Genomic DNA, 27023 nt, shown 5'->3' with positions numbered 1-27023 from the left:
CCTCATGGGGAAGTCTGTTTAATGTGAAAACAAGGTGATATCTAATCAGCACACAGGTAAGGAATTAAGAAAATCTTTCTTTATGGGTGAAGATGTTTCTCACAAATTGTTGTCCCAATGCATCATTGAAATTCAAGATGGAAGATGATTTTCATATATCACTTGTACATTTTGCATTGCTCTTCTGGTGACAATGTAGTTTGTTTTTGTCAATTACCATTTCAGTAATAGGGTAAAGAAAATTAAGTGGATTTTTTAAAGAAAACAATGCTGTCAATATACTATTAAAACAAATTAAAATGATAAAAGTTATTGTACTTTAAGTAAAAATAAAAGTGCCAAAATATCAATCCCAGTTTTTGATTACTTTAATTATAAAAAAAAAAATGCACATAGCAGAGGATAGTTTCGATCAATCGACCTCTGGGTTATGGGCCCAGCATGCTTCCATTGCACTACTCTGCTGCTCATGGAAGTGTCAGAGATCCTGAAGACTAAATTGATTAAAGGCCTTAAAGTACTGGACTATAAGGAAAGACTTACTAGGCTGAATATTTATACACTAGAAAAGAGGTGCCTAAGAGGAGATATTATTAATATCTTCAAATATGTAAAGATACATAACAAAGAGTTATCAGAGGAATTATTTATTAAAAGAACACGTGGTCACTCGCTGCGACTGGAGGAAAGTTCAGAACGCAATGGAGGAAAGGTTTCTTCACTGTTAGGGCAATCAGGATGTGGAATTCCCTGCCAGGGAAGGTGGTAATGGCGGACTCTGTAATTGGATTTAAAAAAGGAATGGATACATTTCTGAATGAAAAAGCTATCCAAGGTTATAATACTTAAAATATCAACATGGTTAATCCGGGGGTAACATGAGTTATAGTAGCTAACTAGTCATAAAACATTATTCAGCAAGTATGTAGAATCATCACAACTTAAAACAGGTTGAACACGATGGGCAATTTGCCTCTATTCAACCTCAAAAACTATGTTACTATATTACTATGTTATTGTAGTATACAGAACACCACAATGCAATGAGCAGTGATAGTGAGCACTGATGAGGATACTAGAACTGACACTGAGCAGCAAGATGCAGCACTGGACTATTAGTAATGTACTGTATTATGCTGAGCAACACAATGCAGCACAAGACAATGAACAGTGATACTGAGCACTGATGAGGATACTACTGAGAACTGACACTGAGCAGGAGAGACACACTACTAGTATTACTGAGCAGCAATAAGTAACCACTGATACTGAGCACTGATATTGAGATTTCCACTGAGAGAACATAGCCACGTCCTCTCCGCTCTCTCTTCAATGCACGAGTAAAAATGGCAGCAACGCGCAGCTCTTTATATGGAATCCGAATCTCGCGAGAATCCGACAGCGGGATGATGACATTTTCCCTTGTTCAGGTTTTCCGAGTCAGGCGGGAACAACCGAGCCTGCCTCGGACCAGTGTAAACCACGTGGAGTTCGTGGGGAATTCGGTTCTCGGAGAACCGAACCCGCTCCTCTCTACCTTATACCCTATCAATTTTTTTATTTTCAATCTAAGCCCCTGCAGTTTTCTGTAAGCATCTGCTTCGCTATGATGATCAACAAGTCACAAGGGCAAACACTCAGGGTTTGAGGCGTAGATCTTAGGACCAGCTGCTACAAGCATGGCAGAGGTGTCACTATCACTGGTGACACCCAGAGAGGTGGCGAGGGAGATTGTAATGCAGTGCGCGCAGATAAGCAGTGCAATGGTAAAAAGGAGGCATGGTTTCATAGGTAGGGGCGTGGCCTGGTGGCCTGAATCTACATTTTGTTGCTCCGGGTGTCCCGGGGGTTGGGGGCTGCACCCGGGGACTAGTGTGTGAGCGGTGCTGGCTCCTGCAAAGTGACAGGGCATGGCCACCCAGCATGACGCCTCCCTTCTTGACCATGCTGTAATTGCAGTCGCACTGCAGTTCAGCGTGATCATAAAAAATGGTGTAGGCTCCTGCTGGTGCAGACTGTATGTGCGCGCAGGAAGCCGCCACCATTTTTGTGATCACAGCGGCTGAATGTGATGTCATACAGTCGCTGTGACCACGCCCCCTGTGTCTCCTCCGTTGCAGACCCCATTTTGAAGCCTTGCCCCCGCACCGCTCCATCCCTGACTTGGAAATGGAGTGTTGCTGACCCACCTCTCCCCCCCTTCCCCGCCCCGATTGACAGGCAGAGGCGATCACATTCTCTGCGGGGTGCCGCAGAAAATGCAGGCACATGCGTATGCTCTTAGCAATTTTTGCAGTTGGATCGCTTATTGTGATTGCAATCCAACCTGAATCAGGCCCTATTACCTATCACAATGCGCTGCGGGCAGTACAAAATTGGGTTAATATAGGAGAAAAACCCCCAGACCTGTGCTCCTTAACTGTACCTGGTGGCTAGTGGAGCGGCTGCCCAGTAATCAGTGTCCACCGCAGTGCGCACACGGCCCACCCCCTACGGCCTCGCTCCCCTTCAGCAGCGGCCTCGTGATCCGGAAGGGTGGTGTGTGTGTGACTGACCTTAGGATGAAACCGGAGCCTCCGCTGCAGTGACCCAGCAACCAGGGCACGGGAGTATACAGCGCCGCTGGGAGTGATGAAGCTGCAGTAAAGATGTCTATTAGACCTAGCCTGCTGCAGCCCTTGTAGATTCTCATAAAACAAGTTCTTCTTTTCTTGTCAAAATTAATAGCTAAGAATAGGCTGCCTGAGGCAGGCCCCTGTTAATTGGCCTGCTACTGAAGGCACCAACTACAAACTAAGCTCCCTGTTCATGGAAGCGGGGTTATAGAGGAGAATGCACTGAGCTTCTTGGGAACAGTCAAAAGCTTTGAGCCGGTTGGTGCCTCAGATCAAGATCCTACTCTACACCCCAATGTGAATCCTTGTGGAGTCCAGTGTACCCCACAGAAGAAATTAATGTGTCACACCCATTGGCAGCAACCTTAGAATAGCTGCTGACGGGCACAATTGAGAAAGGAAGGGGGGGGGGACATTTGAATCCAGCACATAGATGCAATTCAAATATGTAATTCGTACCTTCCTATTTTAAAATATAATGGATGAACCTCACCCTGTGAGAACAATCTTCATGATCAAGAGATCTCATATGCAAAATAAATATGAGTTGGGATAGGGCTGGGGAGGGCTGCTCGGGCAGCACCTCCCCCGTCAAGTTAAGGAGATTCAACTGAGGAAGCACAAGGGAACTCTCGTCTGGGGACAACAACTGCAGGGAGACCACATCTTTTCAGATGAACATGGGAGGGCGGAAGGCTGCCTAATACTGAAGCACCATATGCAACAACTAGTACAAGCATTCCTGGGGGAAGGTCTGCAGCAGACGGATTTGCATACGGTGATGTTATCCAAGCAGTGGGCCAAAGTTGACTGGAACCCTCATCTGCATATGAAAAGAGAAAAGGGGCATGCAGGGCATGGCGGCCTTTTGCAGTGCTTGGATGACCCCTAGTTCACATTAAACACCCCCACCCTCCTTTGGTGTGGGGCTCATGTTGGCCATGCCCCATCCCCTGAAGCATTCAAGCTGATTTCTTGCAGCAGCTGGGCACTGTAACAGCTCCAGAGCTGTTCTGTAAGGCAAGTAAAAGGGTGTGGGCCCTGCAGCACCACCTGTAGTTCGCATTGTGCGTTGGAAGGCACAAAGTAAGCAGACGGGAGGAGAAGTCAGGATAGTGCGCAAGGGCATTCTTTTCTCTTAGTCCGTAGAGGATGCTGGGGTCACATTAAGAACCATGGGGTATAGACGGGATCCGCAAGAGACATGGGCACTTTAAGACTTTCAAAGGGTGTGAACTGGCTCCTCCCTCTATGCCCCTCCTCCAGACTCCAGTTATAGGAACTGTGCCCAGGGAGACGGACATTTCGAGGAAAGGATTTATTGTTAAACTAAGGTGAGCATCTTACCAGCTCACACCTTAAACATGCCGCAGAACGTGGCATTCAACAGAACACAAGCCAACGGCATGAACAATTGCAGCAAAAAGCTGACCAGAACCATAACACAACATGTGTATAACCACAAGTAATAACTGCAGACACAGTATGGACTGGGACGGGTGCCCAGCATCCTCTACAGACTAAGAGAAAAGGATTTACCGGTAGGTATTAAAATCCTATTTTCTCATACGACCTAGAGGATGCTGGGGTCACATTAAGAACCATGGGGTTATACCAAAGCTCTTGAACGGGTGGGAGAGTGCGTACGACTCTGCAGCACCGAATGACCCAACTTAAGGTTATCATCAGCCAAGGTATCAAACTTGTAAAACTTAGCAAAAGTGTTTACTAAATAGCTGCTCGGCAAAGTTGCAATGCCGAGACTCCCCGACCAGCTGCCAAGGATGAACCCACCTTTCTAGTAGAATGGGTCTTCACCTACTTCAGTAACGGCAATCCTGCCGTGGAACGAGCATGCTGAATCTTACCACAGATCCAGCGCATAATGGTCTGCATGGAAGCAGGACACCAAATCCTGTTGGGAGCATACAGGACAAACAGAGCCTCTGTTTTCCTAATCTGAACCGTTCTGGTGACATACATTTTCAAAGTTCTGACCACAGCCAGAGACTTTGACTCAACGAAGGTGTCAGTGGCCAAAGGCACCATGTGGAAAGATGAACCACCTCCGGCAGAAATTGTTGACGTGTCCTCAATTCTGCTCTATCTTCATGAAAGATCAAATAAAGGCTCTTGTGATACTGCATGGTTTGTACTGTTTTCCATGTGCTCCCAGACCTTTAAGCAAGTAGCATGGTCAAGAAAGTTCTGTTTGAAAAGAAACAACATTTACTGTCATTGTTATGCAAATAAACTTACATTAAAGCTAACAAGAAAGCACACTCGTTCTGTCTTTAAACTGATAAAAGAAACCCCAATAATATGGGGCATGCAAAAATTGAGATAAAACTCAGTTTTGCTCCTCTCCACGGAAATCTTTAATAAAAGGCGAAATATTTGTTAGTTCTGAAGAGAAACCAGAGCATGACCAAGATTCCACCTGTCGCCTGAGTGCCATGCCAGCAGTTCTCATTCAGCTGAAAGTGAGCACCCAATTTGAATGAAAGAAAGCAGATTTCTCACCAGGCTTCCCCTTGCTATAAACATGGTTTGTACTCTTTTCCATGAGCTCCCAGATCTTTCAAGCAATTAGTGTGGTCAAGAAAGTTCTGTTTGAAAAGAAACAAACATTTACTGTCATTTCTATGCAAATGAGCTTACATTAAAGCACACTCGTTCTATCTTTAAACCGATAAAATAAAACCCCAATAAGATGGGGCATGCAAAAATTGAGATAAAACTCAGTTTTGCTCCTCTCCACGGAAATCTTTAGTAAAAGGCGAAAGATTTGTTCGTTCTGAAGAGAAACCAGAACATGACCAAGATTCCACCTGTCGCCTGAGTGCCATGCCAGCAGTCCTCATTCAGCTCAAAGTGAGCACCCAATTTGAAAGAAAGAAAGCAGATTTCTCACCAGGCTTCCCCTTGCTATAAACATGGTTTGTACTCTTTTCCATGTGCTCCCAGATCTTTCAAGCAATTAGTATAGTCAAGAAAGTTCTGTTTGAAAAGAAACAAACATTTACTGTCATTTCTATGCAAATGAGCTTACATTAAAGCACACTCGTTCTATCTTTAAACCGATAAAAGAAACCCCAATAAGACGGAGCATGCAAAAATTGAGATAAAACTCAGTTTTGCTCCTCTCCACGGAAATCTTTAGTAAAAGGCGAAAGATCTGTTTGTTTTGAAGAGAAACCAGAGCATGACCAAGATTCCACCTGTCGCCTGAGTGCCATGCCAGCAATCCTCATTCAGCTCAAAGTGAGCACCCAATTTGAAAGAAAGAAAGCAGATTTCTCACCAGGCTTCCCCTTGCTATAAACATGGTTTGTACTCTTTTCCATGTGCTCCCAGATCTTTCAAGCAATTAGTGTGGTCAAGAAAGTTCTGTTTGAAAAGAAACAAACATTTACTGTCATTTCTATGCAAATGAGCTTACATTAAAGCACACTCGTTCTATCTTTAAACCGATAAAATAAAATCCCAATAAGATGGGGCATGCAAAAATTGAGATAAAACTCAGTTTTGCTCCTCTCCACGGAAATCTTTAGTAAAAGGCGAAAGATTTGTTCGTTCTGAAGAGAAACCAGAACATGACCAAGATTCCACCTGTCGCCTGAGTGCCATGCCAGCAGTCCTCATTCAGCTCAAAGTGAGCACCCAATTTGAAAGAAAGAAAGCAGATTTCTCACCAGGCTTCCCCTTGCTATAAACATGGTTTGTACTCTTTTCCATGTGCTCCCAGATCTTTCAAGCATTTAGTATAGTCAAGAAAGTTCTGTTTGAAAAGAAACAAACATTTACTGTCATTTCTATGCAAATGAGCTTACATTAAAGCACACTCGTTCTATCTTTAAACCGATAAAAGAAACCCCAATAAGACGGAGCATGCAAAAATTGAGATAAAACTCAGTTTTGCTCCTCTCCACGGAAATCTTTAGTAAAAGGCGAAAGATCTGTTCGTTTTGAAGAGAAACCAGAGTATGACTAAGATTCCACCTGTCGCCTGAGTGCCATGCCAGCAGTCCTCATTCAGCGCAAAGTGAGCACCCAATTTGAAAGAAAGAAAGCAGATTTCTCACCAGGCTTCCCCTTGCTATAAGCATGGTTTGTACTCTTTTCCATGTGCTCCCAGATCTTTCAAGCAATTAGAATGGTCAAGAAAGTTCTGCTTGAAAAGAAACAGACATTTATAGTCATTGTTATGCAAATAAACTTACATTAAAGCTAACAAGAAACTGATAAAAGAAACCCCAATAATATGGGGCATGCAAAAATTGAGATAAAACTCAGTTTTGCTCCTCTCCACAGAAATCTTTAATAAAAGGCGAAAGATTTGTTCGTTCTGAAGAGAAACCAGAGCATGACCAAGATTCCACCTGTCGCCTAAATGCTGTGCCAGCAGTCCTCATTCAGATCAAAGTGAGCGCCCAACTTGAAAGTAAGCAGATTTCTCACCTGGCTTCTCCTTGCTATAAGCATGGTTTGTACTGTATTCCATGTGCTCCCAGATCTTTCAAGCAAGTAGCATGGTCAAGAAAGTTCTGTTTGAAAAGAAACAAACATTTACTGTCATTTCTATGCAAATGAGCTTACATTAAAGCACACTCATTCTATCTTTAAACCGATAAAAGAAACCCCAAAAAGATGGGGCATGCAAAAATTGAGATAAAACTCGGTTTTGCTCCTCTCCACGGAAATCTTTAATAAAAGGCGAAAGATTTGTTCGTTCTGAAGAGAAACCAGAGCATGACCAAGATTTTTATCTGAAAATATGTGTTCTCCCTGCAGTTGTTGTCCCCAGATGAGAGTTCCCTTGTGCTGCCTCAGTTGAATCTCCTTTACTTGACAGAGATGTGCCTGAGCAGCGGCCCTCCCCAGCCCTATCCCAAATCATACTTATTTTGCATAGGAGATACCATGGTCATGAAGATTGTTCTCCCAGGGTGAGGTTCATTCATTGCATTCTGGGTATGCTGACCCCTGTGATTTTCCCAAATGTGGGAAACTCGCTTTTATACCCTTGTGCACTATCCTGACTTCTCCTCCTGTCTGCTTACTTTGTGCCTTCCAATGCACAATGCAAACTACAGGTAGTGCTGCAGGGCCCACACCCTTTTACTTGCCTTACAGAGCAGCTCTGGAGCTGATACAGTGCCAAGCTGCTGCAAGAAATCAGCTTGAATGCTTCAGGGGATGGGGCATGGCCAACATGAGCCCCACACCGAAGGAGGGTGGGGGTGTTTAATGCGAACTAAGGGTCATCCAAGCGCCGCAAAAGGCCGCCATGCCCTGCATACCCCTTTTCTCTTTTCATATGCAGATGAGGGTTCCAGCCAACTTTGGCCCACTGCTTGGATGACATCACCGTATGCAAATCCGTCTTCTGCAGAACTTCCCCCAGGAATGCTTGCACTAGTTGTTGCATTTGGTTTGTTGTTTGGGGGTGCTTCAGTATTAGGCAGCCTTCTGCCCTCCCATGTTCATCTGAAAATATGTGTTCTCCCTGCAGTTGTTGTCCCCAGATGAGAGTTCCCTTGTGCTGCCTCAGTTGAATCTCCTTTACTTGACAGAGATGTGCATGAGCAGCGGCCCTCCCCAGCCCTATCCCAAATCATACTTATTTTGCATAGGAGATACCATGGTCATGAAGATTGTTCTCCCAGGGTGAGGTTCATTCATTGCATTTTGGGTATGCTGACCCCTGTGATTTACCCAAATGTGGGAAACTCGACTGCATTATTTGTGGTAGTGGGGGACTGTGTTTGTGCTTTCCTCTGGTCAGCTCTGTTAAAACTCAGATTTCTTTGTCTCAGATTTTCCTCTAGCCTTGTTCTTCTTTCGAGAGTTCCCTTGTGCTGCCTCAGGTGGATCTCCTTCACTTGACAGGGGGGTGCCCGAGCAGCGACCCTCCCCAGCTCTAGCCCAACTCCTACTTACCTGCCAGGTGAGATACTATGATCAGGAAGGTGCTTCTCCCAGGGCAAGGCTCACCCATTGCACTCTGGGTGTGCTGCTCCTACGATTTCCCCAAATGTGGGACACTTGACTGCATAATTTGTGTTTCCTCTGGTCGGCTCTCGTATAATTCAGATCTCTTTGTCTCAGGTCTTTCTCCAGCCTAGTTTGCTGTCTGTTTCCACTTCTTTTATCTTGAGCCCCTCCCTTCTATACCCTTGTGCACTATCCTGACTTCTCCTCCCGTCTGCTTACTTTGTGCCTTCCAATGCACAATGCAAACTACAGGTAGTGCTGCAGGGCCCACACAATCTTTTACTTGCCTTAAATAGCAGCTCTGGAGCTGTTACAGTGCCCAGCTGCTGCAAGAAATCAGCTTGAATGCTTCAGGGGATGGGGCATGGCCAACATGAGCCCCACACCAAAGGTGGGTGGGGGTGTTTAATGCGAACTAGGGGTAATCCAAGCACCGCAAAAGGCCGCCATGCCCTGCACGCCCCTTTTCTCTTTTCATATGCAGATGAGGGTTGAAGCCAACTTTGACCCACTGCTTGGATGACATCACCATATGCAAATCCATCTGCTGCAGGCCTTGCCCCAGGAATGCTTGCACTAGTTGTTGCATTTGGTTTGTTGTTTGGGGGTGCTTCAGTATTAGGCAGCCTTCTGCCCTCCCATGTTCATCTGAAAATATGTGTTCTCCCTGCAGTTGTTGTCCCCAGATGAGAGTTCCCTTGTGCTGCCTCAGTTGAATCTCCTTTACTTGACAGAGATGTGCCTGAGCAGCGGCCCTCCCAGCCCTATCCCAAATCATACTTATTTTGCATAGGAGACACCATGGTCATGAAGATTGTTCACCCAGGGTGAGGTTCATTCATTGCATTCTGGGTATACTGACCCCTGTGATTTCCCCAAATGTGGGAAACTCGCCTGCATTTTTTGTGGTAGTGGGGGACTGTGTTTGTGTTTTCCTCTGGTCAGCTCTGGTAAAAGTCAGATTTCTTTGTCTCATATATTCCTCTAGCCTTGTTCTTCTTTCGAGAGTTCCCTTGTGCTGCCTCAGTTGGATCTCCTTCACTTGACAGGGGGGTGCCCGAGCAGTGACCCTCCCCAGCTCTAGTCCAACTCCTACTTACCTGCCAGGTGAGATACTATGATCATGAAGGTGCTTCTCCCAGGGCAAGGCTCACCCATTGCACTCTGGGTGTGCTGCTCCTGTGATTTCCCCAAATGTGGGAAACTTGATTGCATAATTTGTGTTTCCCCTGGTCGGCTCTCGTATAATTCAGATCTCTTTGTCTCAGGTCTCTCTCCAGCCTAGTTTGCTGTCTGTTTCCACTTCTCTTTTCTGGAGCCACTCCCTTCTATGCCCTTGCGCACTATCCTGACTTCTCCCGTCTGCTTACTTTGTGCCTTCCAACGCACAATGCGAACTACAGGTAGTGCTGCAGGGCCCACACCCTTTTAGTTGCCTTACAGAGCAGCTCTGGAGCTTTTACAGTGCCCAGCTGCTGCAAGAAATCAGCTTGAATGCTTCAGGGGCTGGGGCATAGCCAACATGAGCCCCACACCAAAGGAGGGTGGGGGTGTTTAATGCGAACTAGGGGTCATCCAAGCACCGCAAAAGGCCGCCATGCCCTGCATGCCCCTTTTCTCTTTTCATATGCAGATGAGGGTTCCAGCCAACTTTGGCCCACTGCTTGGATGACATCACCGTATGCAAATCCGTCTGCTGCAGACCTTCCCCCAGGAATGCTTGTACTAGTTGTTGCATATGGTTTGATATTTGATGGTGCTTCAGTATTAGGCAGCCTTCCGCCCTCCCATGTTCATCTGAAAAGATGTGGTCTCCCTGCAGTTGTTGTCCCCAGACGAGAGTTCCCTTGTGCTTCCTCAGTTGAATCTCCTTAACTTGATGGGGGAGGGGCTGCCCGAGCAGCCACCCTCCCCAGCCCTATCCCAACTCATACTTATTTTGCATATGAGATCTCTTGATCATGAAGATTGTTCTCACAGGGTGAAGTTCATCCATTATATTTTAAAATAGGAAGGTACAAATTACATATTTGAATTGCATCTATGTGCTGGATTCAAATGTCCCCCCCCCCCCTTCCTTTCTCAATTGTGCCCATCAGCAGCTATTCTAAGGTTGCTGCCAATGGGTGTGACACATTAATTTCTTCTGTGGGGTACACAGGACTCCACAAGGATTCACATTGGGGTGTAGAGTAGGATCTTGATCTGAGGCACCAACCGACTCAAAGCTTTTGACTGTTCCCAAGATGCTCAGCGCATCCTCCTCTATAACCCCGCTTCCATGAACAGGGAGCTCAGTTTGTAGTTGGTGCCTTCAGTAGCAGGCCACTTAACAGGGGCCTGCCTCAGGAAGCCAATTCTTAGCTATTCATTTTGACAAGAAAAGAAGAACTTGTTTTATGAGAATCTACAAGGGCTGCAGCAGGCTAGGTCTAATAGACATCTTTACTGCAGCTTCATCACTCCCAGCGGCGCTGTATACTCCCGTGCCCTGGTTGCTGGGTCACTGCAGCGGAGGCTCCGGTTTCTTCCTAAGGTCAGTCACACACACACCGCCCTTCCGGATCACGAGGCCGCTGATGAAGGGGAGCGTGGCCGTAGGGGGTGGACCGTGTGCGCACTGGCGTGGACACTGATTACTGGGCAGCCGCTCCACTAGCCACCAGGTACAGTTAAGGAGCACAGGTCTGGGGGTTTTTCTCCTATATTAAACCAATTTTGTACTGCCCGCAGCGCATTGTGATAGGTAATAGGGCCTGATTCAGGTTGGATTGCAATCACAATAAGTGATCCAACTGCAAAAATTGCTAAGAGCATACGCATGTGCCTGCATTTTCTGCGGCACCCCGCAGAGAATGCGATCGCCTCTGCCTGTCAATCGGGGCAGGGGGGGAGAGGGGGGTCAGCAACACTCCATTTCCAAGTCAGGGATGGAGCGGTGCGGGGGCAAGGCTTCAAAATGGGGTCTGCAATGGAGGAGACACAGGGGGCGTGGTCACAGCAGCTGTATGACATCACATTCAGCCGCTGTGATCACAAAAATGGTGGCGGCTTCCTGCGCGCACATACAGTCTGCACCAGCAGGAGGCTACACCATTTTTTATGATCACGCTGAACTGCAGTGCGACTGCAATTACAGCATGGTCAAGAAGGGAGGCGTCATGCTGGGTGGCCATAAGAGATGAGCGGGTTCGGTTCCTCGGAATCCGAACCCGCCCGAACTTCACCCTTTTTTGCTCGGGTCCGAGCAGACTCGGATCCTCTCGCCTTGCTCGGTTAACCCGAGCGCGCCCGAACGTCATCATCCCGCTGTCGGATTCTCACGAGACTTGGATTCTATATAAGGAGCCGCGCGTCGCCGCCATTTTCACACGTGCATTGAGATTGATAGGGAGAGGACGTGGCTGGCGTCCTCTCCGTTTAGATTAGAAGATAGAGACGAGTGACATTTGATTTACTACTAATTTGGGGAGCAGTTGAACTTGTCAGGAGTACTCAGTAGTGCAGAGTTTTGCTGATAGTGACCACCAGTTTTATTATTTATAATACGTTCTCTGCCTGAAAAAAAACGATACACATACCATATCTGTGCTCAGCCTCAGTGTGCTGCATGATATATCATCTATGTATATCTGACTGTGCTGAGTGCTCACTGCTCACACAGCTTAATTGTGGGGGAGACTGGGGAGCAGTTATAGCAGGAGTACAGTGCACACTTTTGCTGCCAGTGTGACCACCAGTATATTGTCTGCCTGAAAAAGTTAAACACTCCTGTGGTGTTTTTTTTTTATTCTATAAATGCATTCTGCTGACAGTGTCCAGCAGGTCCGTCATACATATATTATATAAATATTTACCTGCAGTAGTGTTATATTTTTTTTTTCATCTTTATCATCTCTATATTAGCAGACGCAGTACGGTAGTCCACGGCTGTGGCTATCTCTGTGTCGTCAGTGCTCGTCCATAATTGTATACCTACCTACCTGTGGTGGTTTTTTTTTTTCTATCTTCTTCATACTTGTAGTTTAGGAGTCTACTGACAGTGTCCACCAGGTCCATCATTATATTATATACCTACAGTAGTAATATATTTATTATATTATCTATACTAGCAGACGCAGTACGGTAGTCCACGGCTGTGGCTATCTCTGTGTCGTCAGTGCTCGTCCATAATTGTATACCTACCTACATGTGGTGGGTTTTTTTTTTATCTTCTTCATACTAGTAGTTTAGCAGTCTGCTGACAGTGTCCACCAGGTCCGTCATTATATTATATACCTACAGTAGTAATATATTTATTATATTATCTATACTAGCAGATGCAGTACGGTAGTCCACGGCTGTACCTACCTCTGTGTCGTCAGTGCTCGTCCATAATTGTATACCTACCTGTGGTGGGGTTTTTTTTTCTATCTTCTTCATACTAGTAGTTTAGGAGTCTGCTGACAGTGTCCACCAGGTCCGTCATTATATTATATACCTACAGTAGTAATATATTTAGTATATTATCTATACTAGCAGACGCAGTACGGTAGTCCACGGCTGTACCTACCTCTGTGTCGTCACTCGTCCATAATTGTATACCTAACTGTGGTGGTTTTTTTTTTCTATCTTCTTCATACTAGTAGTTTAGCAGTCTGCTGACAGTGTCCACCAGGTCCGTCATTATATTATATATACCTACAGTAGTTATATATATTTTTTTTTATATCATTAATTATCATCTCTATACTAGCAGACGCAGTACGGTAGGCCACGGCTGTGGCTATCTCTGTGTCGTCAGTGCTCGTCCATAATTGTATACCTACCTACCTGTGGTGGAAGTTTTTTTCTATCTTCTTCATACTAGTAGTTTAGCAGTCTGCTGACAGTGTCCACCAGGTCCGTCATTATATTATATATACCTACAGTAGTTATATATATATTTTTTTTTATATCATTAATTATCATCTCTATACTAGCAGACGCAGTACGGTAGTCCACGGCTGTAGCTACCTCTGTGTCGTCAGTCACTCGTCATCCATAAGTATACTAGTATCCATCCATCTCCATTGTTTACCTGAGGTGCCTTTTAGTTGTGCCTATTAAAATATGGAGAACAAAAATGTTGAGGTTCCAAAAATAGGGAAAGATCAAGATCCACTTCCACCTCGTGCTGAAGCTGCTGCCACTAGTCATGGCCGAGACGATGAAATTCCATCAACGTCGTCTGCCAAGGCCGATGCCCAATGTCATAGTACAGAGCATGTAAAATCCAAAACACAAAAGATCAGTAAAAAAATGACTCAAAAATCTAAATAAAAATCGTCGTCGGAGAAGCGTAAACTTGCCAATATGCCATTTACCACACGGAGTGGCAAGGAACGGCTGAGGCCCTGGCCTATCTTCATGGCTAGTGGTTCAGCTTCACATGAGGATGGAAGCACTCAGCCTCTCGCTAGAAAAATGAAAAGACTTAAGCTGGCAAAAGCACAGCAAAGAACTGTGCGTTCTTCAAAATCACAAATCCACAAGGAGAGTCCAATTGTGTCGGTTGCGATGCCTGACCTTCCCAACACTGGACGTGAAGAGCATGCACCTTCCACCATTTGCACGCCCCCTGCAAGTGCTGGAAGGAGCACCCGCAGTCCAGTTCCTGATAGTCAGATTGAAGATGTCAGTGTTGAAGTACACCAGGATGAGGAGAATATGGGTGTTGCTGGCGCTGGGGAGGAAATTGACAAGGAGGATTCTGATGGTGAGGTGGTTTGTTTAAGTCAGGCACCCGGCGAGACACCTGTTGTCCGTGGGAGGAATATGGCCATTGACATGCCTGGTGAAAATACCAAAAAAATCAGCTCTTCGGTGTGGAAGTATTTCAACAGAAATGCGGACAACAGGTGTCAAGCCGTGTGTTGCCTTTGTCAAGCTGTAATAAGTAGGGGTAAGGACGTTAACCACCTCGGAACATCCTCCCTTATACGTCACCTGCAGCGCATTCATCATAAGTCAGTGACAAGTTCAAAAACTTTGGGCGACAGCGGAAGCAGTCCACTGACCAGTAAATCCCTTCCTCTTGTAACCAAGCTCACGCAAACCACCCCACCAACTCCCTCAGTGTCAATTTCCTCCTTCCCCAGGAATGCCAATAGTCCTGCAGGCCATGTCACTGGCAATTCTGACGAGTTCTCTCCTGCCTGGGATTCCTCCGATGCATCCTTGAGTGTAACGCCTACTGCTGCTGGCGCTGCTGTTGTTGCTGCTGGGAGTCGATGGTCATCCCAGAGGGGAAGTCGTAAGACCACTTTTACTACTTCCACCAAGCAATTGACTGTCCAACAGTCCTTTGCGAGGAAGATGAAATATCACAGCAGTCATCCTGCTGCAAAGCGGATAACTGAGGCCTTGGCATCCTGGGCAGTGAGAAACGTGGTTCCGGTATCCATCATTACTTCAGAGCCAACTATAGACTTGATTGAGGTACTGTGTCCCCGGTACCAAATACTATCTAGGTTCCATTTCTCTAGGCAGGCGATACCGAAAATGTACACAGACCTCAGAAAAAGACTTACCAGTGTCCTAAAAAATGCAGTTGTACCCAATGTCCACTTAACCACGGACATGTGGACAAGTGGAGCAGGGCAGACTCAGGACTATATGACTGTGACAGCCCACTGGGTAGATGTATTGACTCCCGCCGCAAGAACAGCAGCGGCGGCACCAGTAGCAGCATCTCGCAAACGCCAACTCTTTCCTAGGCAGGCTACGCTTTGTATCACCGCTTTCCAGAATACGCACACAGATGAAAACCTCTTACGGCAACTGAGGAAGATCATCACAGAATGGCTTACCCCAATTGGACTCTCCTGTGGATTTGTGGCATCGGACAACGCCAGCAATATTGTGCGTGCATTATATCTGGGCAAATTCCAGCACGTCCCATGTTTTGCACATACCTTGAATTTGGTGGTGCAGAATTATTTAAAAAACGACAGGGGCGTGCAAGAGATGCTGTCGGTGGCCACAAGAATTGCGGGACACTTTCGGCGTACAGGCACCACGTACAGAAGACTGGAGCAACACCAAAAACGCCTGAACCTGCCCTGCCATCATCTGAAGCAAGAAGTGGAAACGAGGTGGAATTCAACCCTCTATATGCTTCAGAGGATGGAGGAGCAGCAAAAGGCCATTCAAGCCTATACATCTGACCACGATATAGGAGGTGGAATGCACCTGTCTCAAGCGCAGTGGAGAATGATTTCAACGTTGTGCAAGGTTCTGCAACCTTTTGAACTTGCCACACGTGAAGTCAGTTCAGACACTGCCAGCCTGAGTCAGGTCATTCCCGTCATCAGGCTTTTGCAGAAGAAGCTGGAGACATTGAAGGAGGAGCTAAGACAGAGCGATTCCGCTAGGCATGTGGGACTTGTGGATGGAGCCCTTCATTCGCTTAACCAGGATTCACGGGTGGTCAATCTGTTGAAATCAGAGCACTACATTTTGGCCACCGTGCTCGATCCTAGATTTAAAACCTACGTTGTATCTCTCTTTCCGGCAGACACAAGTCTGCAGGGGTTCAAAGACCTGCTGGTGAGAAAATTATCAAGTCAAGCGGAACTTGATCGGTCAACAGCTCCTCCTTCACAGTCTCCCGCAATTGGGGGTGCGAGGAAAAGGCTCAGAATTCCGAGCCCACCCGCTGGCGGTGATGCAGGGCAGTCTGGAGCGACTGCTGATGCTGACATCTGGTCCGGACTGAAGGACCTGCCAACGATTACGGACATGTCGTCTACTGTCACTGCATATGATTCTCTCACCATTGAAAGAATGGTGGAGGATTATATGAGTGACCGCATCCAAGTAGGCACGTCAGACAGTCCGTACGTATACTGGCAGGAAAAAGAGGCAATTTGGAGGCCCTTGCACAAACTGGCTTTATTCTACCTAAGTTGCCCTCCCACAAGTGTGTACTCCGAAAGAGTGTTTAGTGCCGCCGCTCACCTTGTCAGCAATCGGCGTACGAGGTTACTTCCAGAAAATGTGGAGAAGATGATGTTCATTAAAATGAATTATAATCAATTGCTCCGTGGAGACATTGACCAGCAGCAATTGCCTCCACAAAGTATACAGGGAGCTGAGATGGTGGATTCCAGTGGGGACGAATTGATAATCTGTGAGGAGGGGGATGTACACGGTGATGAATCGGAGGATGATGATGAGGTGGACATCTTGCCTCTATAGAGCCAGTTTGTGCAAGGAGAGATTTATTGCTTCTTTTTTGGTGGGGGTCCAAACCAACCCGTCATTTCAGTCACAGTCGTGTGGCAGACCCTGTCACTGAAATGATGGGTTGGTTAAAGTGTGCATGTCCTGTTTATACAACATAAGGGTGGGTGGGAGGGCCCAAGGCAATTCCACCTTGCACCTCTTTTTTCTTTTATTTTTCTTTGCGTCATGTGCTGTTTGGGGAGTGTTTTTTGGAAGGGCCATCCTGCGTGACACTGCAGTGCCACTCCTAGATGGGCCAGGTGTTTGTGTCGGCCACTTGGGTCGCTGAGCTTAGTCACACAGCTACCTCATTGCGCCTCTTTTTTTCTTTGCGTCATGTGCTGTTTGGGGAGTGTTTTTTGGAAGGGCCATCCTGCGTGACACTGCAGTGACACTCCTAGATGGGCCAGGTGTTTGTGTCGTCCACTTGGGTCGCTGAGCTTAGTCACACAGCTACCTCATTGCGCCACTTTTTTTCTTTGCGTCATGTGCTGTTTGGGGAGTGTTTTTTGGAAGGGCCATCCTGCGTGACACTGCAGTGCCACTCCTAGATGGGCCAGGTGTTTGTGTCGGCCACTTGGGTCGCTGAGCTTAGTCACACAGCTACCTCATTGCGCCTCTTTTTTTCTTTGCGTCATGTGCTGTTTGGGGAGTGTTTCTGGAAGGGCCATCCTGCGTGAAACTGCAGTGCCACTCCTAGATGGGCCAGGTGTTTGTGTCGGCCACTTGGGTCGCTGAGCTTAGTCACACAGCTACCTCATTGCGCCTCTTTTTTTCTTTGCGTCATGTGCTGTTTGGGGAGTGTTTTTTGGAAGGGCCATCCTGCGTGACACTGCAGTGCCACTCCTAGATGGGCCAGGTGTTTGTGTCGGCCACTTGGGTCGCTGAGCTTAGTCACACAGCTACCTCATTGAGCCTCTTTTTTTCTTTGCGTCATGTGCTGTTTGGGGAGTGTTTTTTGGAAGGGCCATCATGCGTGACACTGCAGTGCCACTCCTAGATGGGCCAGGTGTTTGTGTCGGCCACTTGGGTCACTGAGCTTAGTCATCCAGCGACCTCGGTGCAAATTTTAGGACTAAAAATAATATTGTGAGGTGTGAGGTGTTAAGAATAGACTGAAAATTAGTGGAAATTATGGTTATTGAGGTTAATAATACTTTGGGATCAAAATGACTCCCAAATTCTATGATTTAAGCTGTTTTTTAGGGTTTTTTGAAAAAAACACCCGAATCCAAAACACACCCGAATCCGACAAAAAAAATTCGGTGAGGTTTAGCCAAAACGCGTTCGAACCCAAAACACGGCCGCGGAACCGAACCCAAAACCAAAACACAAAACCCGAAAAATTTCCGGTGCACATCTCTAGTGGCCATGCCATGTCACTGTGCAGGAGCCAGCACCGCTCACACACTAGTCCCCGGTGCAGCCCCCAACCCCCGGGACACCCGGAGCAACAAAATGTAGATTCAGGCCACCAGGCCACGCCCCTACCTATGAAACCATGCCTCCTTTTTACCATTGCGCTGCTTATCTGCGCGCACTGCATTACAATCTCCCTCGCCACCTCTCTGGGTGTCACCAGTGATAGTGACACCTCTGCCATGCTTGTAGCAGCTGGTCCTAAGATCTACACCTCAAGCCCTGAGTGTTTGCCCTTGTGACTTGTTGATCATCATAGCAAAGCAGATGCTTACAGAAAACTGCAGGGGCTTAGATTGAAAATAAAAAAAATTGATGGGTATAAGGTAGAGAGGAGCGGGTTCGGTTCTCCGAGAACCGAATTCCCCACGAACCCCACGAACTCCTCCTCCGAGGCAGGCTCGGTTGTTCCCGCCTGACTCGGAAAACCTGAACAAGGGAAAATGTCATCATCCCGCTGTCGGATTCTCGCGAGATTCGGATTCCATATAAAGAGCTGCGCGTTGCCGCCATTTTTACTCGTGCATTGAAGAGAGAGCGGAGAGGACGTGGCTATGTTCTCTCAGTGGAAATCTCAATATCAGTGCTCAGTATCAGTGGATACTTATTGCTGCTCAGTAATACTAGTAGTGTGTCTCTCCTGCTCAGTGTCAGTTCTCAGTAGTATCCTCATCAGTGCTCAGTATCACTGCTCATTGTCTTGTGCTGCATTGTTGTGCTCAGCATACTACAGTACATTACTAATAGTCCAGTGCTGCATCTTGCTGCTCAGTGTCAGTTCTAGTATCCTCATCAGTGCTCACTATCACTGCTCATTGCATTGTGGTGTTCTGTATACTACAGTAACATAGTAATATAGTAACATATAGTAACATAGTTTTTGAGGTTGAATAGAGGCAAATTGCCCATCGTGTTCAACCTGTTTTAAGTTGTGATGATTCTACATACTTGCTGAATAATGTTTTATGACTAGTTAGCTACTACAACTCATGTTACCCCCGGATTAACCATGTTGATATTTTAAGTATTATAACCTTGGATAGCTTTTTCATTCAGAAATGTATCCATTCCTTTTTTAAATCCAATTACAGAGTCCGCCATTACCACCTTCCCTGGCAGGGAATTCCACATCCTGATTGCCCTAACAGTGAAGATCATAGTATCTCACCTGGCAGGTAAGTAGGAGTTGGGCCAGAGCTGTGGAGGATTGCTGCTCGGGCACCCCCTGTCAAATGAAGGAGATCCAACTGAGGCAGCACAAGGGAACTCTCGAAAGAAGAACAAGGCTAGAGGAAGATCTGAGACAAAGAAATCTGACTTTTACCAGAGCTGACCAGAGGAAAGCACAAACACAGTCCCCCACTACCACAAATAATGCAGTCGAGTTTCCCACATTTGGGGAAATCACAGGGGTCAGCATACCCAGAATGCAATGAATGAACCTCACCCTGGGAGAACAATCTTCATGACCATGGTATCGCCTATGCAAAATAAGTATGATTTGGGATAGGGCTGGGGAGGGCCGCTGCTCAGGCACATCTCTGTCAAGTAAAGGAGATTCAACTGAGGCAGCACAAGGGAACTCTCATCTGGGGACAACAACTGCAGGGAGAACACATATTTTCAGATGAACATGGGAGGGCAGAAGGCTGCCTAATACTGAAGCACCCCCAAACAACAAACCAAATGCAACAACTAGTACAAGCATTCCTGGGGGAAGTTCTGCAGAAGACGGATTTGCATACGGTGATGTCATCCAAGCAGTGGGCCAAAGTTGGCTGGATCCCTCATCTGCATATGAAAAGAGAAAAGGGGTATGCAGGGCATGGCGGCCTTTTGCGGCGCTTGGATGACCCTTAGTTCGCATTAAACACCCCCACCCTCCTTCGGTGTGGGGCTCATGTTGACAATGCCCCAGCCCCTGAAGCATTCAAGCTGATTTCTTACAGCAGCTTGGCACTGTAACAGCTCCAGAGCTGCTCTGTAAGGCAAGTAAAAGGGTGTGTAGTTTGCATTGTGCATTGGAAGGCACAAAGTAAGCAGACAGGAGGAGAAGTCAGGATAGTGCACAAGGGTATAAAAGGGAGGGGCTCAAGAAAAAAGAAGTGGAAACAGACAGCAAACTAGGCTGGAGAGAGACCTGAGACAAAGAGATCTGAATTATACGAGAGCCGACCAGGGGAAACACAAATTATGCAGTCAAGTTTCCCACATTTGGGGAAATCGCAGGGGCAGCACACCCAGAGTGCAATGGGTGAGCCTTGCCCTGGAAGAAGCACCTTCATGATCATAGTATCTCACCTGGCAGGTAAGTAGGAGTTGGGCTTGAGCTGGGGAGGGTCGCTGCTCGGGCACCCCCCTGTCAAGTGAAGGAGATCCAACTGAGGCAGCACAAGGGAACTCTCGAAAGAAGAACAAGGCTAGAGGAAGATCTGAAACAAAGAAATCTGACTTTTACCAGAGCTGACCAGAGGAAAACACAAACACAGTCCCCCACTACCACAAATAATGCAGTCGAGTTACCCACATTTGGGGAAATCACAGGGGTCAGCATACCCAGAATGCAATGAATGAACCTCACCCTGGGAGAATAATCTTCATGACCATGGTATCTCATATGCAAAATAAGTATGATTTGGGATAGGGCTGGGGAGGGCCGCTGCTCAGGCACATCTCTGTCAAGTAAAGGAGATTCAACTGAGGCAGCACAAGGGAACTCTCATCTGGGGACAACAACTGCAGGGAGAACACATATTTTCAGATGAACATGGGAGGGCAGAAGGCTGCCTAATACTGAAGCACCCCCAAACAACAAACCAAATGCAACAACTAGTGCAAGCATTCCTGTTTGTTTCTGAAGCCAACTTTGACCCACTGCTTGGATGACATCACCATATGCAAATCCATCTGCTGCAGGCCTTCCCCCAGGAATGCTTGCACTCTTTATATGAAATCCGAATCTCGCGAGAATCCGACAGCGGGATGATGACATTTTCCCTTGTTCAGGTTTTCCGAGTCAGGCGGGAACAACCGAGCCTGCCTCGGAGGAGGAGTTTGTGGGGTTCGTGGGGAATTCGGTTCTCGGAGAACCGAACCCGCTCCTCTCTACCTTATACCCATCAATTTTTTTTATTTTCAATCTAAGCCCCTGCAGTTTTCTGTAAGCATCTGCTTTGCTATGATGATCAACAAGTCACAAGGGCAAACACTCAGGGCTTGAGGTGTAGATCTTAGGACCAGCTGCTACAAGCATGGCAGAGGTGTCACTATCACTGGTGACACCCAGAGAGGTGGCGAGGGAGATTGTAATGCAGTGCGCGCAGATAAGCAGCGCAATGGTAAAAAGGAGGCATGGTTTCATAGGTAGGGGCGTGGCCTGGTGGCCTGAATCTACATTTTGTTGCTCCGGGTGTCCCGGGGGTTGGGGGCTGCACCGGGGACTAGTGTGTGAGCGGTGCTGGCTCCTGCACAGTGACATGGCATGGCCACTAGAGATGTGCACCGGAAATTTTTCGGGTTTTGTGTTTTGGTTTTGGGTTCGGTTCCGCGGCCGTGTTTTGGGTTCGAACGCGTTTTGGCTAAACCTCACCGAATTTTTTTTGTCGGATTCGGGTGTGTTTTGGATTCGGGTGTTTTTTTCAAAAAACCCTAAAAAACAGCTTAAATCATAGAATTTGGGAGTCATTTTGATCCCAAAGTATTATTAACCTCAATAACCATAATTTCCACTAATTTTCAGTCTATTCTTAACACCTCACACCTCACAATATTATTTTTAGTCCTAAAATTTGCACCGAGGTCGCTGGATGACTAAGCTCAGTGACCCAAGTGGCCAACACAAACACCTGGCCCATCTAGGAGTGGCACTGCAGTGTCACGCATGATGGCCCTTCCAAAAAACACTCCCCAAACAGCACATGACGCAAAGAAAAAAAGAGGCGCAATGAGGTAGCTGTGTGACTAAGCTCAGCGACCCAAGTGGCCGACACAAACACCTGGCCCATCTAGGAGTGGCACTGCAGTGTCACGCAGGATGGCCCTTCCAAAAAACACTCCCCAAACAGCACATGACGCAAAGAAAAAAAGAGGCGCAATGAGGTAGCTGTGTGACTAAGCTCAGCGACCCAAGTGGCCGACACAAACACCTGGCCCATCTAGGAGTGGCACTGCAGTGTCACGCAGGATGGCCCTTCCAAAAAACACTCCCCAAACAGCACATGACGCAAAGAAAAATAAAAGAAAAAAGAGGTGCAAGGTGGAATTGCCTTGGGCCCTCCCACCCACCCTTATGTTGTATAAACAGGACATGCACACTTTAACCAACCCATCATTTCAGTGACAGGGTCTGCCACACGACTGTGACTGAAATGACGGGTTGGTTTGGACCCCCACCAAAAAAGAAGCAATAAATCTCTCCTTGCACAAACTGGCTCTATAGAGGCAAGATGTCCACCTCATCATCATCCTCCGATTCACCACCGTGTACATCCCCCTCCTCACAGATTATCAATTCGTCCCCACTGGAATCCACCATCTCAGCTCCCTGTATACTTTGTGGAGGCAATTGCTGCTGGTCAATGTCTCCACGGAGCAATTGATTATAATTCATTTTAATGAACATCATCTTCTCCACATTTTCTGGAAGTAACCTCGTACGCCGATTGCTGACAAGGTGAGCGGCGGCACTAAACACTCTTTCGGAGTACACACTTGTGGGAGGGCAACTTAGGTAGAATAAAGCCAGTTTGTGCAAGGGCCTCCAAATTGCCTCTTTTTCCTGCCAGTATACGTACGGACTGTCTGACGTGCCTACTTGGATGCGGTCACTCATATAATCCTCCACCATTCTTTCAATGGTGAGAGAATCATATGCAGTGACAGTAGACGACATGTCCGTAATCGTTGGCAGGTCCTTCAGTCCGGACCAGATGTCAGCATCATCAGTCGCTCCAGACTGCCCTGCATCACCGCCAGCGGGTGGGCTCGGAATTCTGAGCCTTTTCCTCGCACCCCCAATTGCGGGAGACTGTGAAGGAGGAGCTGTTGACCGATCAAGTTCCGCTTGACTTGATAATTTTCTCACCAGCAGGTCTTTGAACCCCTGCAGACTTGTGTCTGCCGGAAAGAGAGATACAACGTAGGTTTTAAATCTAGGATCGAGCACGGTGGCCAAAATGTAGTGCTCTGATTTCAACAGATTGACCACCCATGAATCCTGGTTAAGCGAATGAAGGGCTCCATCCACAAGTCCCACATGCCTAGCGGAATCGCTCTGTCTTAGCTCCTCCTTCAATGTCTCCAGCTTCTTCTGCAAAAGCCTGATGACGGGAATGACCTGACTCAGGCTGGCAGTGTCTGAACTGACTTCACGTGTGGCAAGTTCAAAAGGTTGCAGAACCTTGCACAACGTTGAAATCATTCTCCACTGCGCTTGAGACAGGTGCATTCCACCTCCTATATCGTGGTCAGATGTATAGGCTTGAATGGCCTTTTGCTGCTCCTCCATCCTCTGAAGCATATAGAGGGTTGAATTCCACCTCGTTTCCACTTCTTGCTTCAGATGATGGCAGGGCAGGTTCAGGCGTTTTTGGTGTTGCTCCAGTCTTCTGTACGTGGTGCCTGTACGCCGAAAGTGTCCCGCAATTCTTGTGGCCACCGACAGCATCTCTTGCACGCCCCTGTCGTTTTTTAAATAATTCTGCACCACCAAATTCAAGGTATGTGCAAAACATGGGACGTGCTGGAATTTGCCCAGATATAATGCACGCACAATATTGCTGGCGTTGTCCGATGCCACAAATCCACAGGAGAGTCCAATTGGGGTAAGCCATTCTGTGATGATCTTCCTCAGTTGCCGTAAGAGGTTTTCATCTGTGTGCGTATTCTGGAAAGCGGTGATACAAAGCGTAGCCTGCCTAGGAAAGAGTTGGCGTTTGCGAGATGCTGCTACTGGTGCCGCCGCTGCTGTTCTTGCGGCGGGAGTCAATACATCTACCCAGTGGGCTGTCACAGTCATATAGTCCTGAGTCTGCCCTGCTCCACTTGTCCACATGTCCGTGGTTAAGTGGACATTGGGTACAACTGCATTTTTTAGGACACTGGTGAGTCTTTTTCTGAGGTCTGTGTACATTTTCGGTATCGCCTGCCTAGAGAAATGGAACCTAGATAGTATTTGGTACCGGGGACACAGTACCTCAATCAAGTCTATAGTTGGCTCTGAAGTAATGATGGATACCGGAACCACGTTTCTCACTGCCCAGGATGCCAAGGCCTCAGTTATCCGCTTTGCAGCAGGATGACTGCTGTGATATTTCATCTTCCTCGCAAAGGACTGTTGGACAGTCAATTGCTTGGTGGAAGTAGTAAAAGTGGTCTTACGACTTCCCCTCTGGGATGACCATCGACTCCCAGCAGCAACAACAGCAGCGCCAGCAGCAGTAGGCGTTACACTCAAGGATGCATCGGAGGAATCCCAGGCAGGAGAGAACTCGTCAGAATTGCCAGTGACATGGCCTGCAGGACTATTGGCATTCCTGGGGAAGGAGGAAATTGACACTGAGGGAGTTGGTGGGGTGGTTTGCGTGAGCTTGGTTACAAGAGGAAGGGATTTACTGGTCAGTGGACTGCTTCCGCTGTCGCCCAAAGTTTTTGAACTTGTCACTGACTTATGATGAATGCGCTGCAGGTGACGTATAAGGGAGGATGTTCCGAGGTGGTTAACGTCCTTACCCCTACTTATTACAGCTTGACAAAGGCAACACACGGCTTGACACCTGTTGTCCGCATTTCTGTTGAAATACTTCCACACCGAAGAGCTGATTTTTTTGGTATTTTCACCAGGCATGTCAATGGCCATATTCCTCCCACGGACAACAGGTGTCTCGCCGGGTGCCTGACTTAAACAAACCACCTCACCATCAGAATCCTCCTTGTCAATTTCCTCCCCAGCGCCAGCAACACCCATATTCTCCTCATCCTGGTGTACTTCAACACTGACATCTTCAATCTGACTATCAGGAACTGGACTGCGGGTGCTCCTTCCAGCACTTGCAGGGGGCGTGCAAATGGTGGAAGGTGCATGCTCTTCACGTCCAGTGTTGGGAAGGTCAGGCATCGCAACCGACACAATTGGACTCTCCTTGTGGATTTGTGATTTTGAAGAACGCACAGTTCTTTGCTGTGCTTTTGCCAGCTTAAGTCTTTTCATTTTTCTAGCGAGAGGCTGAGTGCTTCCATCCTCATGTGAAGCTGAACCACTAGCCATGAAGATAGGCCAGGGCCTCAGCCGTTCCTTGCCACTCCGTGTGGTAAATGGCATATTGGCAAGTTTACGCTTCTCCTCCGACGATTTTTATTTAGATTTTTGAGTCATTTTTTTACTGATCTTTTGTGTTTTGGATTTTACATGCTCTGTACTATGACATTGGGCATCGGCCTTGGCAGACGACGTTGATGGAATTTCATTGTCTCGGCCATGACTAGTGGCAGCAGCTTCAGCACGAGGTGGAAGTGGATCTTGATCTTTCCCTATTTTTGGAACCTCAACATTTTTGTTCTCCATATTTTAATAGGCACAACTAAAAGGCACCTCAGGTAAACAATGGAGATGGATGGATACTAGTATACTTATGGATGACGAGTGACTGACGACACAGAGGTAGCTACAGCCGTGGACTACCGTACTGCGTCTGCTAGTATAGAGATGATAATTAATGATATAAAAAAAAATATATATATAACTACTGTAGGTATATATAATATAATGACGGACCTGGTGGACACTGTCAGCAGACTGCTAAACTACTAGTATGAAGAAGATAGAAAAAAAAACCCACCACAGTTAGGTATACAATTATGGACGAGTGACGACACAGAGGTAGGTACAGCCGTGGACTACCGTACTGCGTCTGCTAGTATAGATAATATACTAAATATATTACTACTGTAGGTATATAATATAATGACGGACCTGGTGGACACTGTCAGCAGACTCCTAAACTACTAGTATGAAGAAGATAGAAAAAAAAACCCCACCACAGGTAGGTATACAATTATGGACGAGCACTGACGACACAGAGGTAGGTACAGCCGTGGACTACCGTACTGCATCTGCTAGTATAGATAATATAATAAATATATTACTACTGTAGGTATATAATATAATGACGGACCTGGTGGACACTGTCAGCAGACTGCTAAACTACTAGTATGAAGAAGATAAAAAAAAAACCCCACCACAGGTAGGTAGGTATACAATTATGGACGAGCACTGACGACACAGAGATAGCCACAGCCGTGGACTACCGTACTGCGTCTGCTAGTATAGATAATATAATAAATATATTACTACTGTAGGTATATAATATAATGATGGACCTGGTGGACACTGTCAGTAGACTCCTAAACTACTAGTATGAAGAAGATAGAAAAAAAAAAACCACCACAGGTAGGTAGGTATACAATTATGGACGAGCACTGACGACACAGAGATAGCCACAGCCGTGGACTACCGTACTGCGTCTGCTAATATAGAGATGATAAAGATGAAAAAAAAAATATAACACTACTGCAGGTAAATATTTATATAATATATGTATGACGGACCTGCTGGACACTGTCAGCAGAATGCATTTATAGAATAAAAAAAAAACACCACAGGAGTGTTTAACTTTTTCAGGCAGACAATATACTGGTGGTCACACTGGCAGCAAAAGTGTGCACTGTACTCCTGCTATAACTGCTCCC

At 46.7% G+C, this 27023-nt stretch overlaps 14 non-coding genes and 1 pseudogene across 14 annotated transcripts; 5 read left to right on the top strand and 10 right to left on the bottom strand.

Annotated features, from left to right (window-relative positions):
- Positions 1–4925: 4925 nt before the first annotated feature.
- Positions 4926–5041, bottom strand: LOC135007556 (U5 spliceosomal RNA). Its single transcript, XR_010207498.1, has one exon. It is a non-coding gene; the product is annotated as a U5 spliceosomal RNA (small nuclear RNA).
- Positions 5042–5316: 275 nt separating this feature from the next.
- Positions 5317–5432, bottom strand: LOC135007538 (U5 spliceosomal RNA). The gene has a single exon (XR_010207480.1). It is a non-coding gene; the product is annotated as a U5 spliceosomal RNA (small nuclear RNA).
- Positions 5433–5706: 274 nt separating this feature from the next.
- LOC135007549 (U5 spliceosomal RNA) lies at positions 5707–5822 on the bottom strand. Its single transcript, XR_010207491.1, has one exon. It is a non-coding gene; the product is annotated as a U5 spliceosomal RNA (small nuclear RNA).
- Positions 5823–6097: 275 nt separating this feature from the next.
- LOC135007544 (U5 spliceosomal RNA) lies at positions 6098–6213 on the bottom strand. Its single transcript, XR_010207486.1, has one exon. It is a non-coding gene; the product is annotated as a U5 spliceosomal RNA (small nuclear RNA).
- A 274-nt stretch (positions 6214–6487) lies between these two features.
- On the bottom strand, positions 6488–6603 carry LOC135007541 (U5 spliceosomal RNA). The gene has a single exon (XR_010207483.1). It is a non-coding gene; the product is annotated as a U5 spliceosomal RNA (small nuclear RNA).
- A 264-nt stretch (positions 6604–6867) lies between these two features.
- LOC135007551 (U5 spliceosomal RNA) lies at positions 6868–6983 on the bottom strand. Its single transcript, XR_010207493.1, has one exon. It is a non-coding gene; the product is annotated as a U5 spliceosomal RNA (small nuclear RNA).
- Positions 6984–7253: 270 nt separating this feature from the next.
- Positions 7254–7369, bottom strand: LOC135007546 (U5 spliceosomal RNA). The gene has a single exon (XR_010207488.1). It is a non-coding gene; the product is annotated as a U5 spliceosomal RNA (small nuclear RNA).
- Positions 7370–7513: 144 nt separating this feature from the next.
- Positions 7514–7641, top strand: LOC135007536 (U1 spliceosomal RNA; annotated as a pseudogene).
- Positions 7642–8234: 593 nt separating this feature from the next.
- LOC135007531 (U1 spliceosomal RNA) lies at positions 8235–8398 on the top strand. Its single transcript, XR_010207477.1, has one exon. It is a non-coding gene; the product is annotated as a U1 spliceosomal RNA (small nuclear RNA).
- Positions 8399–8550: 152 nt separating this feature from the next.
- LOC135007523 (U1 spliceosomal RNA) lies at positions 8551–8713 on the top strand. The gene has a single exon (XR_010207471.1). It is a non-coding gene; the product is annotated as a U1 spliceosomal RNA (small nuclear RNA).
- A 675-nt stretch (positions 8714–9388) lies between these two features.
- On the top strand, positions 9389–9552 carry LOC135007515 (U1 spliceosomal RNA). Its single transcript, XR_010207464.1, has one exon. It is a non-coding gene; the product is annotated as a U1 spliceosomal RNA (small nuclear RNA).
- A 152-nt stretch (positions 9553–9704) lies between these two features.
- LOC135007528 (U1 spliceosomal RNA) lies at positions 9705–9867 on the top strand. The gene has a single exon (XR_010207475.1). It is a non-coding gene; the product is annotated as a U1 spliceosomal RNA (small nuclear RNA).
- A 9745-nt stretch (positions 9868–19612) lies between these two features.
- Positions 19613–19776, bottom strand: LOC135007513 (U1 spliceosomal RNA). Its single transcript, XR_010207462.1, has one exon. It is a non-coding gene; the product is annotated as a U1 spliceosomal RNA (small nuclear RNA).
- Positions 19777–20431: 655 nt separating this feature from the next.
- Positions 20432–20594, bottom strand: LOC135007525 (U1 spliceosomal RNA). Its single transcript, XR_010207472.1, has one exon. It is a non-coding gene; the product is annotated as a U1 spliceosomal RNA (small nuclear RNA).
- Positions 20595–20746: 152 nt separating this feature from the next.
- LOC135007518 (U1 spliceosomal RNA) lies at positions 20747–20910 on the bottom strand. Its single transcript, XR_010207467.1, has one exon. It is a non-coding gene; the product is annotated as a U1 spliceosomal RNA (small nuclear RNA).
- Between the last annotated feature and the right edge of the window lie 6113 nt (positions 20911–27023).

This window comes from Pseudophryne corroboree, unplaced genomic scaffold (assembly GCF_028390025.1).
Source record: "Pseudophryne corroboree isolate aPseCor3 unplaced genomic scaffold, aPseCor3.hap2 scaffold_2185, whole genome shotgun sequence".
Lineage (NCBI taxonomy): Eukaryota > Metazoa > Chordata > Amphibia > Anura > Myobatrachidae > Pseudophryne > Pseudophryne corroboree.
The sequence above is the reverse complement of the archived record's forward strand: the minus strand, read 5'-3'. Positions and strand labels throughout refer to the sequence as shown.